This window comes from Mesoplodon bidens (genome assembly GCF_964165515.1).
Source record: "Mesoplodon bidens genome assembly, chromosome: 17".
Lineage (NCBI taxonomy): Eukaryota > Metazoa > Chordata > Mammalia > Artiodactyla > Ziphiidae > Mesoplodon > Mesoplodon bidens.
In genome coordinates, this window is record NC_138174.1 from 50,267,541 (window position 1) to 50,285,417 (window position 17,877).

Genomic DNA, 17,877 nt, shown 5'->3' on the forward strand with positions numbered 1-17,877 from the left:
ATGGCCCAGCATAGCATCAATTTTGCATGTTCAAGGTGCACATCAAAAACATGTATATTTTTATTTGTTGAATCCAATGCTTTAAATATGTCAATTAGGTCAAATTTATTGTGTTGTTCAAATCTCCTCTGTCTCTATTAATACTTTCCCACAATTATTCTATTAGTAACTAAGAGAGTTGTGTTTAAGTATCACATTCTGTGGATTTGTTTTATTCTCCTTTTAGTTCTGAAAATTTTTGTTTCTACATTTTGAAGCTATGTTATTTGATACATACAAATTTAGTTTTTTTATATCTTTCTTGTCAATCGTCACTTTTAACAGTAGGAACACTCTATCTCTAGGAATGCTTCTTGCCTTGAGGCCTGTTTGTCTAATTATCATAGCTATTACAGTTTTTTTTATTTTTTTGTTTGTGATATCTTTCCAATTCTTTTAGTTTCAATATTTTTATGTCCTTATACTTAAGTTATAGCTCTTATTTTAAAAAATCCACTCTGTCCTTTAATTAGAATATTTAGTCCATTTAACTCTAATGCAAATAGTGGTATATTTGAGCTTAAATTTAGTACATTAGTGTTGTTTTCTCATTTTCTCCCTGATCTAGCTTCCTTTTCCTCTCTCTCTCTTTTTTTTTTTTTGGTTGACAAGAAATTACAATTCATTCACTCTTTTATTCATTCATTAATCAGCATTCTGTTCTCCCTCAGCTATTAGCTGTGTGCACATTCTTTTTCATTCTTTTCATAGTTACTCTAGAGGTTATAACATGCATCCTTGACATATTAGAGCCTAACTTTTTTTTTTTTTGGCAAATGGTGTTATGTATTTAGGCTCCAGAAAATATTTTTAAATTATTTAATATTAACTTAGATTTATCAACAAATTCCCCCTTTTTATGACTTTTTATTCTTCCCTGAATTTTCATACTTTTAATCTGGGATTATTTTTCTTATGCCTGAAGAACTTCCTTCAGTACTTCTTTTAGTGTGGTTTACTGGAAGTTAAATCTTTCAGTTTTTGTTTGTCTGAAAATGAATTTTTGGGTAACTTATAAAGAACATTTTCCTTGAAAAACAGAATTTTCTTTCAGTACTTTAAAGATGTCATTTGTGATGATTAATTTTATATGTCAGTTTGCCTGGGCCATGAGCTGCCCAGACATGGTCAAACATTATTTTGAGTGTGTATTGGGAGGATGATTCTGCAGGTCATTTGTTCTTGGGTAGACTTCCCTTCTTATCTTCAGAACGTTGGCATCTTCTTGCACTCTCTTCCCAGTACCATGGAAAGAAACTTGCTTTGCTTCCAGTGGAAGGGTCCTTGTTTCAGGTACTGCTCTTTTTGTTTCTAATGGAATTAATCCCTTTATTTTCAGAATGAATTGATAGGTCTGGATCTTTTTTTTTTAAGTAGAATAAAACTGCTTTAATGTGTGTATAGGACGTTTTAATAATTTTGATAATTGCCATATTTTTTGAAAATGAAATTTTGTCTTGAATAGAATCAAACTTGGCAGGATTTTCTTAACAGTTTGGCTGCAATATTATGCTACTGGCATATGTATTTTGTCACTAGCTTTCACAAGAAAAGAGTAGGTATAGATTTAAAGCAAATCTATATTTTATTTCAATAATCTGAAAAATTCATATATTATTCTGTGAAATGCTTGAGACACTGTAAGTCTTACCTGACTAATGTCTAAGTAGCTAAGCAGTTGGAAGACCAAATTATATAATAGTAAATAAAATGTAAACCATTTATCACTAAACAATATCACTGAACAGATCAAATTTGTCTTTTGTAATTCAGAATATTTTGGTTAATGAAAAAATTTTAAATTAAATAAATGTATTTAGTATTATGCAGATCTTTGGGAGAAAGTGGGTCATGCCTGCATTACTTTATGGTGTAAAGAAAGCATAAATATATCTTATTGGGAAGTCAGGACTTACTTGAAAATGTTTTGAACATTGTTGGTCTTTTAGACTAAAAAAGTCTCTGTCGGCGTAACAAAGACTCACAAAGATTAAGAACTGTCTTAGCAGCAGATAACTCCTTAATAGTTGGACACATTTTAGCCATAAGAATGAAGATATCTTTGTCAGAATCATATGTTAATTTGTCAACAGTGCCTATCTTCATAAAGCCTAGGTGGAAATTGTTCTTTCAAGATTTATCATGTTTTCCAATTCAAAAACCTACCATAGCCAAAATGGCACTGAGATCTGAAATATCAAATTCTTGCCTTCACTGCTTTGTCTGATTTGCCAATTGCTCCCTGAACCCTGACAAATTTCAACAAGTCAAGTTGATGACTTCCTTAAATTTCTGATTCCAGTCCCATTAATTTACATGGATGAAAAGTGCATTGTGAACATGAAAAAACTATCTTCACTAGGCTTATGGAAATCATTACCAGTTATTGCTCTGTATAATTTTGTTAAAAGTAAAATTGAAAAAAAATTAAGAATTTTGTGGGCCAACTATAAATTATGTGAGCGCTAGTTTTTCCTAAAGTTGCCCTTTACTAATTTTATTTTTGACAATTTCCATCACCAAATCTATAGTACAACATTATTTTCCTACATTTCAAAACAAATTAAAAAAAATAAGGAATACTATGGAAAAATAATGGTTAACCATCTATTATTATTTAGCATAGGAACTCAAATGGTTGAAAAAAATTGAAGGTTTAAAACGATGATTTTGTAAATGGCAAGTCATGATTAAAGTCTCCAAAATTTGTTTTAAAATTTGTACTTTAAGTTGACATAAAATTGTATATTTATCAATGAAGTTCTTTTTGGTTTCAAAGTAACTTTTGGTTTTCTAGTATAAATTTTTTATTGTACATATTTTGGTTATCTAGTGTTTAGCTTCTCTTTTACTTTCTGATAAAATTCACTTTCATTTTTCACTTTAAGATTAATTTTTTTTCACACCACATTTCTCTTCTATGTTGTGTAATACCAGCCACACCTATTATTATCCTTTTCATTTCGTTTGTGACTCCTTCTTTTATTCCCTCTAACCCTCTGGCTTGGAGCTTCTGTTGTGTATTTATCTGTGATTGCAGCAGGCTGTTTGCAATAATAATCAGGGCTTCCAGGGATTCACCCAAGATTTATTGAGCATCTAGTATGTGCCAATCAGTGTGCTATATTTTGGAGATAAGATAAAGTTAGTCCCTTTGAGCTCTTTAAGGTTAGGGGTTATGTCTTTTTCATCCTGTATCCCTAGTGCTTGACTCGTGCCTGACCCATAGCAGCCTTCCATAAAATTGTTACTGAAAGTAACCCCAAAGCCCATCTGCTCTCTGAAGTGTTCCATCTGTATTAACTGTTTCCTCTTAGTTCCAATGTTTGTTCAAATTTTGGGGACAATTCCATGTAGCAATCAGTAAAATATGGGGGAGCAAATATTGTTCTTAGGTTTCCAAATGACATTCACTACTATGGCAATAATTGCCTGAGTACCAGGAACACGCACTGTGCAGACATTGCTTCAAGTACTTCATGGCTGCGTTGAGCCGGGTTGTAATGCACATTTGGGTGAGTTGCTGGCTTTCTGGTTAGATGTCTGCTATAGATAAAGCAATCTGTGCAGTGCTAACTTCATGAGGCTGCACCTTAATTATACATTCTGTTTTGTGACCCAGAGACCAAAAAGTTGACGAATGTAGAATATAAGATGAAATTAGGTTGCGTATTTTAAAAACGTACAGTATAATTATTTGTATCCATTACTGCAAATGAAGAGAATAACAAGTAGTAAGACATGTAAAATCAAGACATTTGTGAAATCAGTTGGACTTTTATTTCTGAATAAAATAACACAAAAATATTTTAAACTTCAGAAATGGATTCCAGAAAAATCTTAATCACTATTTCCTGATCCTTTTTCTGTGGGTAATCAAAATGACGTATTCACATTCAATCATTCAATTATTCACTGACTGACCTTGTAAACTTGGCTTAATATAATTTCTTTTCAGCCAGACTAGTTCCTAGAACTGTGAAACTACTGGATTTATAATTGAAAGAGTCAGTTTGTGTATTGTATGACATTGGGTCAACATGTCCTTCTGAAATCTCATTCTTTGTTTTGCCCAGCTTTCTTTTGAAGAGTGAATTGCTGACTAATTTTAACACACACACCCTTTTTTTCCAGATAACGTGTGAGTTATTCTTCATGCTTTGCAGAATTTTGCCTTTTTCAAGATCAGACTTGTTCAATGCCATTTCCTTCCTTCCTTCCATTTGTTTCCTTTGTGAAGAAATTACCCCTTTCAGGAGCAAAGGAGTTGATAAAAGATAACTCTCACAATCAAGTCTGTTTTAGGTTTACCAAAAGAGTGTATGAAAGGAGTCCATCTCCAAGGGGAGGCTTAAGTGACTGAGAAGAGAAAGGAAGAAAAAATAAATCTAACAACCCAAAGAACAAAGACATGGAATTTGCAATAAAAAATATACTTACCTATACATTCCTGACATATTTAATCATAATTTTGACCAAAGTTCACTGCCCAAGATTTCATGTAAGTTCAATATATTGTTCAGTTAATTTTGACTTTCATCGAAACTAAATTTTGTCAATCATCTTTTGTTAAAATGTTTTAGAACCAAACCCACAACACAATTACATCTCCAGAAATGCTGTTACATTTTCTAAACGAACATCAATCTACTTAGAAGTGTGAGATCCATATTTTTAAGCTTGTGTTACATAGATGCTTTTTTTCTACAGGCAGCATGATGTAGTGGAAAAAATACGAGATTCTGGAATTAGAAAAACTGGGCATGAGTCCCAGACTCTGCATTACCAGCTGTGTGACCTTGGGTAAGTCACTTAATCCATCTGAGGCTTGTTTTTCTTGCCTATCAAATGAAAAATAAAAGATACCAACCTTTTAGTTTGGCTGTGCAGATCAAATGTGTGAAAGTGCTTTATAAGTCATAAAGCATAATGCAAAGGCTAGTTATTTTATTTCAGATTAATTCAGATATTGCTCTAAATTGGTGTGTTCCCAAACAAAACAAATGACTGCTAATGCCCGTTGTATCCCCGGTTATATCTTAAATATTATTTTTCTTTGGAGAAAAATTTTAATTAGCAAATTATCCATGGGTTTAAAAACCTTTTTTAAAAGAATTATTATATACTTGAATCATTCAATTAGAAAAAATATATAAGCCTCCTTTAAGAGAACCCCCTTGAGACTGAATCATTTTACCCTTACCTCAAGTTTGGTTCTATCCCCACATTCTGAAACCAAACCTATCTTCCTTCATAGAAGCCCCTTTAGGCTGTGGATTATATAAGTGAGAAAAATGTTTAAATGAGAGCACAGACACACAGGGACAGCTTACTCATTAGACAAAGTGGACACAGTGCCAAGGGTCCACTTTGCTTTTAAAGGTCAATGAAAATGTTTTACTCTCTTTTGAAACTGGCAGAAAGAAAAATGAACTTTTAGGTCACAGAAAATGTTTTAGTATACAATATTAATATATTCATCTTTATACCAATGAGTCAAATATAACTTTTAACGTTTTTTGTAGCCCTGGATAACCTCAGATGAATTCTTCGAGGAGTCCAGTTATCTGCAGTTCAAGGCACACCAGGGCACTGCTCCAACCAAGGTGACGTTGCCAGGAATCACAGATGTGGAGCGATTAGTTCTATCTTGGGAAATAGGGACGGCTTTGCAGAGCTGATATTTAAATCAGCCTTTTGAAGATAAATATGTTCTCTACAGGTGAAGATGATAGGAAGGGCATTTCTAGGAGAAAAAGTAACCTGAACCAAGGGCTGTGGAGAGAGAGTGTTGGAACTTAGCAATAGTCAGTAACCAATGATAGCTTCTTCAATATAAAATCATGGGGGAAAAGCCTGTTACTTATACTGCTAAATCTTACTCAGGTTGTTCTTGTCCAGTATCTTGCATCAATATATTTTAGAGCGAAACCCCAAATTACATGAACATCTGTAGAAATACCTAATGAGTAAGCAGTTGGTTGTCCAAAGAGCTAATGAGCTTAGAAAGAATTACTAGGGATATTGTGTCAGAAATAAGGCAAAGTATTTTATGTAGCAGTTATTCTTTGATTGCAAGCAGTAGGAACTGATGCTATCTAATTCAAACAGAAGAGGAACAAAAGGAGGAAGGAGGAAAGGTTCCTGCTCCTACAAACACATATGACACTCATTTTGAAGGCTGAGTGGTTTTCTCCTTTCCCCACAGCTGAACTGAGTAGTCTCCACCTGCAGGTTCTATTTAACCCCAGAGACCACTGGAAGAATCCCATCCTTTGTCAGTACCTCTAGGTCAATACTTGGGTTATCCAGCACCAAATATGCAAGTATCTGATCTGTGCTCAGCCTTTTTAGTAACACTTGTGCCCTGCTACAAGACTGATATGGGTTATGAGGTTAGCAAACTCTGCTCTATCCTATTCCTCAAAACAAGTCCTCACATTATAGCCTGTTCTGTGGTCCTCTTTCCTCTTCGATCTCTCTCTGATCCTCATCAACCACATCTCTACTCCTCATCTCCAAGGACCTATGAGCAGGGCTGTTATTTATGCCCTACACAATGCATTTGACTGGTGATTTATACTGGTGTCTGTTCTTACCTATTGAGGCATCCTTCTGCTGGGTCATGATGTCTGTTCTGACTAGTTTGTACTTATATGTACCAGTGGTTAGATATGTTCATGTCATTCCTGCCCATAATCTACATTTAATTTGACATCTGATAGCATCATTGGAATCTCATTATGAAGACAGTAAATGTAGATATTTTGTGTGGTAAAACATTACCTCTCCTCTTCCTTTAAGGATCAGTCTAGAATTATTTGTCCACCAGAAAATGTTATTTTCAGAATTGGACTGTTTCTGTTACTTAAAAGGCCAGTCATGCATGACTCTAATCAGAACTGTTGACTGATTAGACTTTCAATATATGTTTGCCAAATATGCTCAGAGGCCAGATAATAGGGACAAAGGGATGAATTGGTCATGGACTGTGTCTGCAAGGAGCTCACTATGTAGGACTTCTATTCATGAATCTGCCACTTATTACTTTATTCAGAACCATTCAGTTTATATTTGTTAAATTTAAAATTATGGTAGATTTCTTATTGACTTTTTAAAATGTGTATGATTAATTAGATTTAGAAATAAGTTTGAGAATATCACAATTTACTGGAAAGGTAATTGGATAGACCCTTGGAAAAATCCATTCAAGTAATCTCTCAAATGCTCATTTATCCATCCATCCATCCATCCATCCATCCATCCAGTCATCTGACAGCTTGTTGGATTCATCTATCTTCCAGGAAATGTGCTTACAAATACAAAACAATTCCCAAGAAGCTTACAGACTAGTGCAGAAATAGATACACAAATAAACAGTTACAATGCCATTGTGAGGATAATTTCACATGTGGATGATCTCATACAAGTTCCAGGCAGTGTAGTGAAAATGATCCTAGATTCTAGAGGGACTGTAGATTGGGGTTTGAATTCTGGCTCTGCTCTTGTTTTTTGTTTTGAATTTTATTTCATTTATTTTTTATACAGCAGGTTCTTATTAGTCATCAATTTTATACACATCAGTGTGTACATGTCAGTCCCAATCTCCCAATTCATCACACTACCACCACCACCACCACCCCACCACTTTCCCCCCTTGGTGTCCATACGTTTGTGTGTAACCTAGAAAAATGGTACAGATGAACCAGTTTGCAGGGCAGAAATAGAGACACAGATGTAGGGAAACAAACGTATGACTCTGCTGTTGTTAAAGCTATGGCTTTGAGTGACTTAATTAACATCTTTATGTCTCAGCCTCCTCATCTATTATATATGCATAATGTCATTTGTCTGACACACAATAGGTGCCCACCATGTTAGTTACCTTCTATCTCCCCCTCTTTCCTGTCATTCGTCTCTAAACTTTGGTTTCTTTATCTCAAAAAGGAGAGGGTTTATGATTTAGGAATGATCCCCTAAATCTTTAAAGAAGTGTGTTCATTACTTATGGTCAAATACGCAGTATGTTTTGTAAATACAGTAAAGCTTTATGAATAGCACTGATTAGTGTCTAATACACCCTGCTCTTTCTCACCTTCAGGACTTGGTACCTCCTGTACCTGCAGATCTCTTTCTCCTCTGTGCTTACCCAGCTAACTTCTGCTCATCCTTCAGGTCTCAGCCTAGAAGTCACTTCCCCCAGAATGGTTTCCACAGGTGATCTCCAGGGGGCTGATCTGTGAATTTCTCTGGACTCTACTCATCCTGTCAAAATAGCCACGACAATACAGCAATCCCCTACTCACACATAAATGCCAAAATTTGAGACCTCTAATCGTCTAATGTGTTTCCCTTAAAAAAGTCAGTGATAATGACTCTTCCAGTAGACCCTTCTGGGAGCAACTTTATGGTTTACTGCAGAGAAAGAGAATCTATTTATATTTCATCCTCTCAATGCAAAACGTGGATACAAATTATTAATGGCTAACATGTATAAATCATTCAGTACATGCCAGGCACAATGCCAGGCACCCTATATGCATTATTTCATTTATTTCTCATATTGACTTTAAGGAACAGGTTCATGAGTAAAATAGGTTTACAGATGAAGAAACAGTGACTTAAGGATTTTAAACAAATTGCTTACCATTACACAAATTACTATTTCCTAAATGCGAAGACACTATAGGTTGTAAAAATAAAACAAAGCAAGGCCAAGAAAGCCCCAAACACCAAAAACTCAAAAGCCAAAACACTATTGGTTTAACAATAGCTTTTCAGGGAGAGAAAGAAATATGGCCTTATATACACACAGTAATTCTAAGATGATCCTGATGTTAGATGCATTCGAATTGAGGAGTGTCAGAGGCAAGTTTGAACTCAGAACTGTATGGCTTCAGAACCAATACTTTTACTATTATTCTTTGCTCTTACAATTCAGAAAATCAGTCCTCAACTACCAAGATACTTGTGAAAACTTCATGAGGTAAATAAAAATTTTATTGAAAATTGTGAAAATGGGAAAAATATAAAACCAAAGGAAAATATAAAAAATCTCTCCCATCCACAATTTACAAAGAGCTCATGGGGCTTAATATCATCAAAACAAACAACCCAATCAAAAAATGGGCAGAAGACCTAAATTTCTCCAAAGGAGACAAATAGATGGCCAAGAAGCACATGAAAAGATATTCAACATTGCTAATTATTAGAGAAATGCAAATCAAAACTACAATGAGATATCATCTCACACCAGTCAAAATGGCTATCATCAAAAAATGCACAAACAACAAAGGCTGGAGAGGGTGTGGAGATAAGGGAACCCTCCTACGCTGTTGGTGGGAATGTAAATTGGTATAGCCGCTATGGAGAACAATATGGAGGTTCCTTAAAAAACTAAAAATAGAGCTACCATGTGATTCTGCAGTCCCACTCCTGGGCACATATCCGGAGAAAAACATGGTCCAAAAGCATGCACCCCAGTGTTCATTGCAGCACTGTTTACAGTAACCAAGACATAGGAGCAACCTAAATATCTATCGACAGAGGAATGTATAAAGAAGCTGTGGTACATATATACTTGTATATACTCAGCCATTAAAAAGAATGAAATAATGCCATTTGCATCAACATGGATGGACCTAGAGCTTGTCATACTGAGTGAAGTAAGTCAGACAGAGAAAGAGAAATATCATATGGTATTTCTTACATGCGGGATCTAAAAAGAAATGATAAAAATGAAATTATATACAAAACAGAAACAGACTACCAGGGAAAAGGGTGAGGGGAAGGGACAGTTAGGGAGTTCGGGATTGACATGTACACACTGCTATATTTAGAATGGATAACCAACAAGGGCCTACTGTATAACACTGGGAACTCTGCTCAATATTATGTAACAACCTAAATGGGAAAAGAATTTGAAAAAGAATAGATACATGTATATGTATAACTGAATCACTTTGCTGTACACCTGAAACTATCACAACACTGTTAATCAACTATACTCCAATATAGAATAAAATGTAAAAAAAAAATCCCTCCCAAAATCAAAACAAAATACCACCCATTAGATTCAAACTTGCCAGCAACATTAGATTTATAAACTTTAAAATAAATGCATAAAATATAGAATCCAGTCACTTTATATGATTTATCTCATTTAATCTTCTTAACAATTCTATATTATTATAATCCATACTTAACAAGTGAGGAACTGAGACACAGAACATGCCCAGTTCATACACTAATAAAGGATGGAGTTTGTATTGGACCTAGAGAGTCCACAGATTGTGAACTGGTAGAAAATTCTATAGTTTCCCAGATCACAAGGATGCAGTAATTTTTTCTGAATAATTGGAGAAAATTAGTCAAGAGAAATGTTTGCTGTTGAAGCAAGGTTTTTAACATGGGGGAATCTGGTTGCTGTGGAAATGAACTATTCCCTTCCATATTCCCTGTTTTCTGCCACATGTTATTTTGCCAGCTTCAGTTTTGATAGTCATGGTAATTTTAGGAACATAATCCCACAAAAGCCTAAAAGTAACTATGCATTGTAATCTTTGGGTACTTGTCTCCATGTACGTAGACTAAAAGCTGCTTGTGGTCAGGTGCTATGGTTTGTTCCTGGGTATGTCAGTGTCTGAAACAGCTAAGGGACTGTTGAATGAATGAACCACATACGAAATTGAGCACTAGCAATTTTAGAGTTAAACAAAGAAAATGTGTATCATGAAGAATGTGGTCTTTCCACCAGATGACAACCAGGCTCTACAGGGCCTTTTACAAATTAGAAAGAGTGCGCCCTCTGGTTGGGTAAATTAGAAAAAGGCATCCACTGGGTAGACGTGTTCTTTCTGACTTGCCACCCCCCATCCACCCCCCCCACAGAGAACCTCCCCTGGAGAGCCATGGAGTCCAGCTAGGCAAACAGAGCCTAGATTTCCAAACTCATTTGCCCCTGCCTTGGTCATGTGTGTTTAAGCAGTGCACAAAATATACAACTGTATGGGATGCTCTAGTTTATCTCATCTTCTCTTTGATTTTTTTTGGGGGGAAGGACAAGCGTCCTTTTGTATTTCTTGAGAAAGTACTAGTCTGCCTAGTTTGAAAAGATTTAAAATGATTACATTCTATTGATTTATACCTTATTAAACATCCACGTCATCATTTTTCAAGGAAAGTGCATTAGGTAGATTAGTTCCTTCCCTTCTAATATTGTAATCTATAAATGATTTTAATAAGATATTTTGAGATTTTGAAAACCAAAAACATTGAACCCTGAACCTGGATATTTTAGTAATGGAACATTCAATGAATTTTCTGCTTTTCTTGTGCATTCTTCTTATTTTGTGTTAGATGAGCCACTAGAAAAAAGAAAAATTAGCTAAAACCAGAGTCTAAAAAACTTAAAATCATTTTTTTCCTCTTCCAGACACATACACACAGCTTTTCTGTGCTAGGTAGGATTTAGGGGCAACCTGAGTCATAGCAAGAAACACAGGAATTCTGCTGGAATTAGTGGCTCTCTAAACAGCTCCAGTTAATTGCAAGTGATCATCATAGTGATAATTCCTCAAGAGGAATTTATTAAAGCCGAAGTCTTAAAACTCCATTTCATCTCACTTAGACATACGCACACTCCAAAAATTAAGGAATTACAACCAACATTCCTTTCTTGACCAAAGGCAAGGCCAATTAAAGCCCTTTTGGCCTTGATTATAGCTCTGCTATAGCATGCCTTTTAAGAGTGATATTTGTATTTACTTTTAATAAGGACTACAGAATCATTCTTCAGTTTTAGACATTGTGAGGGGAAGAGAATGTTTCAATTCAGTTTGCAAGTCTTCAGGTTAGAATATTGATTTCCTGTCCCCAAATACATTTAGAAATGTGATCTCTGTGGAAGGATCTTAGTATCTATTGTTGTCCTTTTAATAATCATTTTCTCCTTTAAGTTTCTCATTCATTAAGCTGAAACAACAAAGTGGAAAAAATCTTGATAGTGATGAAGAGAACTTTACCACCTCTGAGGTTGATTCACTTTTGTGCGGGTGGTGTCTGGATAGAAGTAGGCTCTGCTTTCCCCATTGGTAAGCAGGGCAGAGCCAACTCTGTCAGGAGAACCCTTGTGAGCATTAGGGAAAAACATAGATAAGTGTTTGGAAGAAAAGCTAATCCTGGTGTTAGGATTGTTACTGCCTACCAATATTGGTTACCCCCTGCTTCAATAGAAACATTCATTTGTAGCACACTTAAAATGATGTGGTTTCCTGATGTCAAAGCACTTTCTTTTCTGGTTCATGTTGGTTTTACCATTGGCTTTACCATTAAGAAAGTGCACACCCTAGACTGGCCTCTAAGTGAGCCAGCAGGCCTGGAAAACAGAGGGTTTGGATCAGCTGGAACGCAGAGCAAGGATCTTAGAGACATGGCTTTGAATCCCATCTTGCATCTTACTGAATGAGCTTGGGCAAAATGTTTAACCTCTGAAAGGCTTTGTTTTCTTCCTTTGCAACGGCCACTACCTTAAATGATTCTTGTAGGACTAAGTTAGATAATACAGGTAAAGCACTTAGCACAGTACCTGGCACTTAGTTCTTAGTAAGTTACAGCTTTTTCTGCAGTTGATGTATGATCCTGGGAAATTTCTTTTGGTCTGAAATTTCCTTCTCAGAGGTTGAATGATAAGTCCTAGGAATAGCTAAAATAAAATAAAATTTTGGAGACTTTTGAATTTGCGTAAAATAAAATATATTGCCAAGAGTAGCTACCAAATTAGTGGTAATATGCCTTAAATTGTTTCCAATGAACTTGACTACATATATACTATAAATAAAAATAATAATGATAAAGCTCATAAAGATAATAACATTAAAGATTTCTATTTGTTCAATGCAAACTTTATTTTCCAGGGACTTTAAATATACAATTTTAATTACTTATAACAATGGCACAAATTAAGTATCATTTTTCATATTTTATAGATAAATCAGAGGCTCAGAGAGATTAAAGAATATCTCAAAGGCTGCACAACTAGTAAACAGAAGACCTGGGATTCAAAACCAGGTTTGTTTTACTCCAGAGCCTTTGTTCTTTCTACTACACCTGCTGTATGCTCAGAGAATATGCCAAAAGGTCTGGGAAATTTGTCCTTCCAATTACAGGGAGCGATAATCAGAAGGTGGTTTTGTCTCCTTAGTGAATACTAAATATTTTGCTGCCAATTTCACAATCTCTGAGGGAAATCTACATTCTCTTCTTTGCTAGAATCCAGAATCCCTTTAGCTGATTAAATTATTTCCATTGATGTGGATTTCAATTCAGTCTAATAGCAACAAGGCCCCCTCTTGGCAAAGGATGTGCTGTTGTTAGGGGTTTTTCTGAGATGCAATTCTTTCATAATGTTTTCAGTCAGATGAATCTGAGGACAACATTATTCATATCTGTCCAGTCCATGGCGGATAAAAATTCTATTGTAGGGAATAGTTTTACTTCTAGTAGATCTTATCATGAGATTTGAAAAATGATGTAAAGGAAAGAAGAATCAATACAGAGAGAACAGATCACAGTGTTAGGAGGACAGATTGAAGATGAATAAGACATAGACTGCTTGTAAGGAAGAGACAGAGCTAACAATAAGATTAAAGGTACCAGGAGAGAGAAATATGTACAATATAGTAGGGGCAACAGGAGGGTAATGGTCCCACTTACGGAATTCAGGAAATTCTTCAAAGAGTGAAAAAGCACTTAACTGAGTATTGACCAGTGAGTGTGTGCTTCCAAATGATGGAGGAGAAGAAAGGAGTGTGCAGACGAGTTAAAGCTCATATGTCAAAGTAAAGTGTCAGGCAGCTTGGAAAAGATCAATAGAAATCATCCAAGAGGGACAAAAAAACAGAAAGTAAACAAAATGTAGACCTACGTCCAACTGTATCAGCAGTTACTTTAAATGTTAATGAACTAAACGTGTGCTGTTTAATATGGCTGCCACTGCCTTATGTGGCTATTTAATTTTAAATTAATTAAATTAACTTAAATATCATTAAAAATTCAGTTTCTCAGTGTATTAGCCAGATCTTAAGTGCTCAATAGCTACACGTGGATAGTGGCTACCATATTATATACTACAGAGGTAGAGCATTTCCAGAAAGTTCTACTAGACAATGTTGGAAACAGAGAAGGTCAAAATGAATTAAAAAAAATTACATCTTGGGCTTCCCTGGTGGCGCAGTGGTTGGGAGTCCGCCTGCTGATGCAGGGGACGCGGGTTCATGCCCCGGTCCGGGAGGATCCCACGTGCCGTGGAGCGGCTGGGCCCATGAGCCGTGGCCACTGGGCCCGCATGTCCAGAGCCTGTGCTCTGCAGCGGGAGAGGCCCGTGTACCAAAAAAAAAAAAAAAATTACATCTTGTCTACAAGAGATACTATTCATTTATTTATTTATATTGAAATATAGTTGATTTACAATACTGCATTAATTTCTGCTGTACAGTAAAGTGATTCAGTTGTACATATATAAACATTCTTTTATATATATATATAAATTCTTTTATATATATAAATATTCTTTTCCATTACAGTTTATCACAGGATATTGAATATAGTTCCCTGTGCTATACAGTAGGACCTTGTTGTTTATCCATTCTGTATATACTAGTTTGCATCTGCTAAATCCAAACTCCCACTCTATCCCTCCCCCTTGGCAGCCACAAGTCTGTTTTCTGTGTCTGTGAGCCTGTTTCTGTTTCATGGTTAAGTTCATTTGTGTCAGATTGTAGATTCCACCTGTAAGTGATATCATATATTTGTCTTTCTCTTTCTGACTTACTTCACTTAACCTGATAATCTCTATGTCCATTCATGTTGCTGCAAATGGCATTATTTCATTCTTTTTATATGGCTGAGTAGTATTCCATTGTATATATGTACCACATCTTCTTTATCCATTCATCTGTCAGTGGATATTTAGGTTGTTTACATGTCTTGGCTATTGTGAATAGTGCTGCTATGAACATAGGGGTGCATGTATCTTTTTGAATTATAGTTTTGTCTGGATATATGCCCAGGAGTGGGATTGCTGGATCATATGGCAACTGTCTTTTTAGTTTTTTGAAGAACCTCCATACTGTTTTCCATAGTGGCTGCACCAGCTTACATTCCCACCAACAGTGTAGGAGGGTTCCCTTTTCTTCACACCCTCTGAAACATTTGTTATTTGTAGACTTTTTAATGATGGTCATTCCGACCAGTGTGAGGTTGTATCTCATGGTAGTTATGATTTGCATTTTACAAGAGATACACATTAAATGTAAAGATACAAAAATATATACTATACAAATGTCGGATAAACATCCTTCAAGATGAAGAGCTTTATTAGAGACACATGGGAATATTTCATAATGATAAAGGGATCAATTCATCAGGAAACCATAACAGTCATAAATGTTTATATGCCTATGTGTTTTTTCTCTTGAAACCAACTTATTCTCTGACACCAACTATGTGTCCTACAGTTCAATTCAATCGATTCAGTTCTGATGCTAACTACTCAGACTTGGTCCAAACCATACAAGTTAAGGGCTCAATGCTAGAAGACTGCCCCCACTTTAGACACCAGCCACAAATGGAGTTCCCAGGAGACTTATACTTCTGCCAGACGGATCACAAATTTAAAGGTTCTCATGACCCTTCCTCAGAATCAATAATTTGCTAAAATGAATCACAGAACTCAGGAAAGCACTTTACTTACAATTACTGGTTTATTATAAAGACTACAACTCAGAACAGGCAAATGGAAGACATGTATAGGGCAAGGTATAGGGGGAAGGGGTGCAGAGCATCCCTGTTCATTCTGAGTACATCACCCTCTGAGCACACTAATGTGTTCACCAGCCCAGGAGCTCCCCAAACCTGGTCTTTTAGTGTTTTTTTTTTTTTTTAATGAAAGTTTTATTATGTAGATACCGTTCGTTAAATCCCTGGTTTATTGATGACTGAACTCAATCTCCAGTTGTCTCCTCTCCCTGAGGTCTAATTCCTCTAATCATTTGGTTTTTCTGGTGGCACACCCCCATCCTAAAACTATGTAGGGCCCTCCCATGAGTTATCTCATTAGCATACAAAAGACAGTAAATTCCAGGGGTTCTAGGAGCTCTGAGGTAGGAACCAGGGACAAAAACCAAATATTTCTTTTTTATTATACCACAGTGGTTAATAACTGTGTCTCCAAATACATGAAGCAAAATTAACAGAATTAATGGGAGAAATTAACAATTCCCATCATATTTTGAGTTTTAAATATTCCTCTCTCATTAATTCATAGACTAGACAAAGAAATCAGTAGGGACATAGATAAAATGAGCAACACTATCAACCATCATAATCTAACTGATATTTATAGGACACTACACCCAACAACTGCAAAATACACAGTCTTTAAAAATGTATATGATACTTACACTATGCTAGGCAATGAAATGAGCCTCAGTAAACTTGAAAGGATTAAAATTGTTGACCTAAAACAAATAGACTGCCAGTTATTTCTACAGCAAAAATGGGTTTCCTTGGGATCGATAAAGAATGTCACTTCAGGTCAGCAATCATGGTGAGCCATGGTGCAATTCCCCAAACAGCAAGGGAAGGAGACATCTTTTATTGAGGGGAAAAGGAAGTTATGAGAGGGCTACAGTAAACAAAGAGTCCGTTGGAGGAACTGAGAGTTCAAAGCATAGTGGCTTTTCACTGGCTAAATTGTGACAGTCTCTCATTGGCTGAGCTCCTGCCAGGTAAGAAGAGGAGGTCTTCTTTCTTCCTGTTGGGGTTTGCTGTCATCATAGGGTGTGTGGGCTCCCCCTTCTGGCCTCACGACTGTATTTTAATTGAGGTTTCTGTTTATTAATTTTCACAAAAAGAGTATGATTTCGAACCACGACAATTAAATTAGGAATCAATAATGACATGTCAAGGAAAATCCCAAATTTTTGGTATTTTGGACTTCTAAATAACTTACGGATCACAAAAGTAATAAGAGAAATTAGGAAGTATTTCAAACTGAATGATAACAGAATGACAGTGTATCAAAATGTGTAGAATGCAGCAAAGGCAGCACTTAACAGAGAAATTTAAATTTTCTTTGAGGATATTTATTGGCACATTATTTATAATAACAAAAAAAACAATAATCACTAATAGTCCACTAACAGTGGATGGTTAATAAATTATAGTAGATCCATACAGAGAAACACTGTGAAGTAAAATGAGTAAAGCTCTGTAAATATGAATATGGCAAGATCTTCAAGAAACATCATAAAAGTAGAGTGCAGAAGAGTATTTAGAGTTTTTCTTTTAGTTATGGAGTAGGAATGGATTTTTTTGTTCATTTGTTGGTTTTTTACATCTTTATTGGAGTATAATTGCTTTACAATGCTGTGTTAGTTTCTGCTGAATAACAAAGTGAATCAGCTCTATGTATACAGATATCCCCATATCTCCTCCCTCTTGCGTCTCCCTCCCACCCTCCCTATCCCACCCCTCTAGGTGGTCCCAAAGCACCGAGCTGATCTCCCTGTGCTATGCAGCTGCTTCCCACTCGTTATCTATTTTACATTTGGTCGTGTATATATGTCAATGCTACTCTCTCACTTCATCCCAGCTTCCCCCCGCAGTGTCCTCAAGTCCATTCTCTACATCTGCGTCTTTATTCCCGTCCTGCCACTAGGTTCATCAGATCCATTTTTTTTTAGACTCCATATATATATGTATTAACATACAGTATTTGTTTTTCTCTTCCTGACTTACTTCACTGTATAAGACAGACTGTAGGTCCATCCACCTCAC

The 17,877-nt window shown here is 35.8% G+C and overlaps 1 protein-coding gene across 1 annotated transcript in view; it reads left to right on the forward strand.

The window, feature by feature from the left end:
- Nucleotides 1-17,877, forward strand: part of SCEL (sciellin) — a 330,241-nt gene that overhangs the window by 97,220 nt on the left and 215,144 nt on the right. The window contains exons 5-7 of the mRNA XM_081214834.1: nt 4,750-4,842; nt 5,565-5,645; nt 13,026-13,107. The gene's annotated coding sequence lies outside the window, so the exon portion shown is untranslated. The remainder of the gene's footprint in view (nt 1-4,749; nt 4,843-5,564; nt 5,646-13,025; nt 13,108-17,877) is intronic.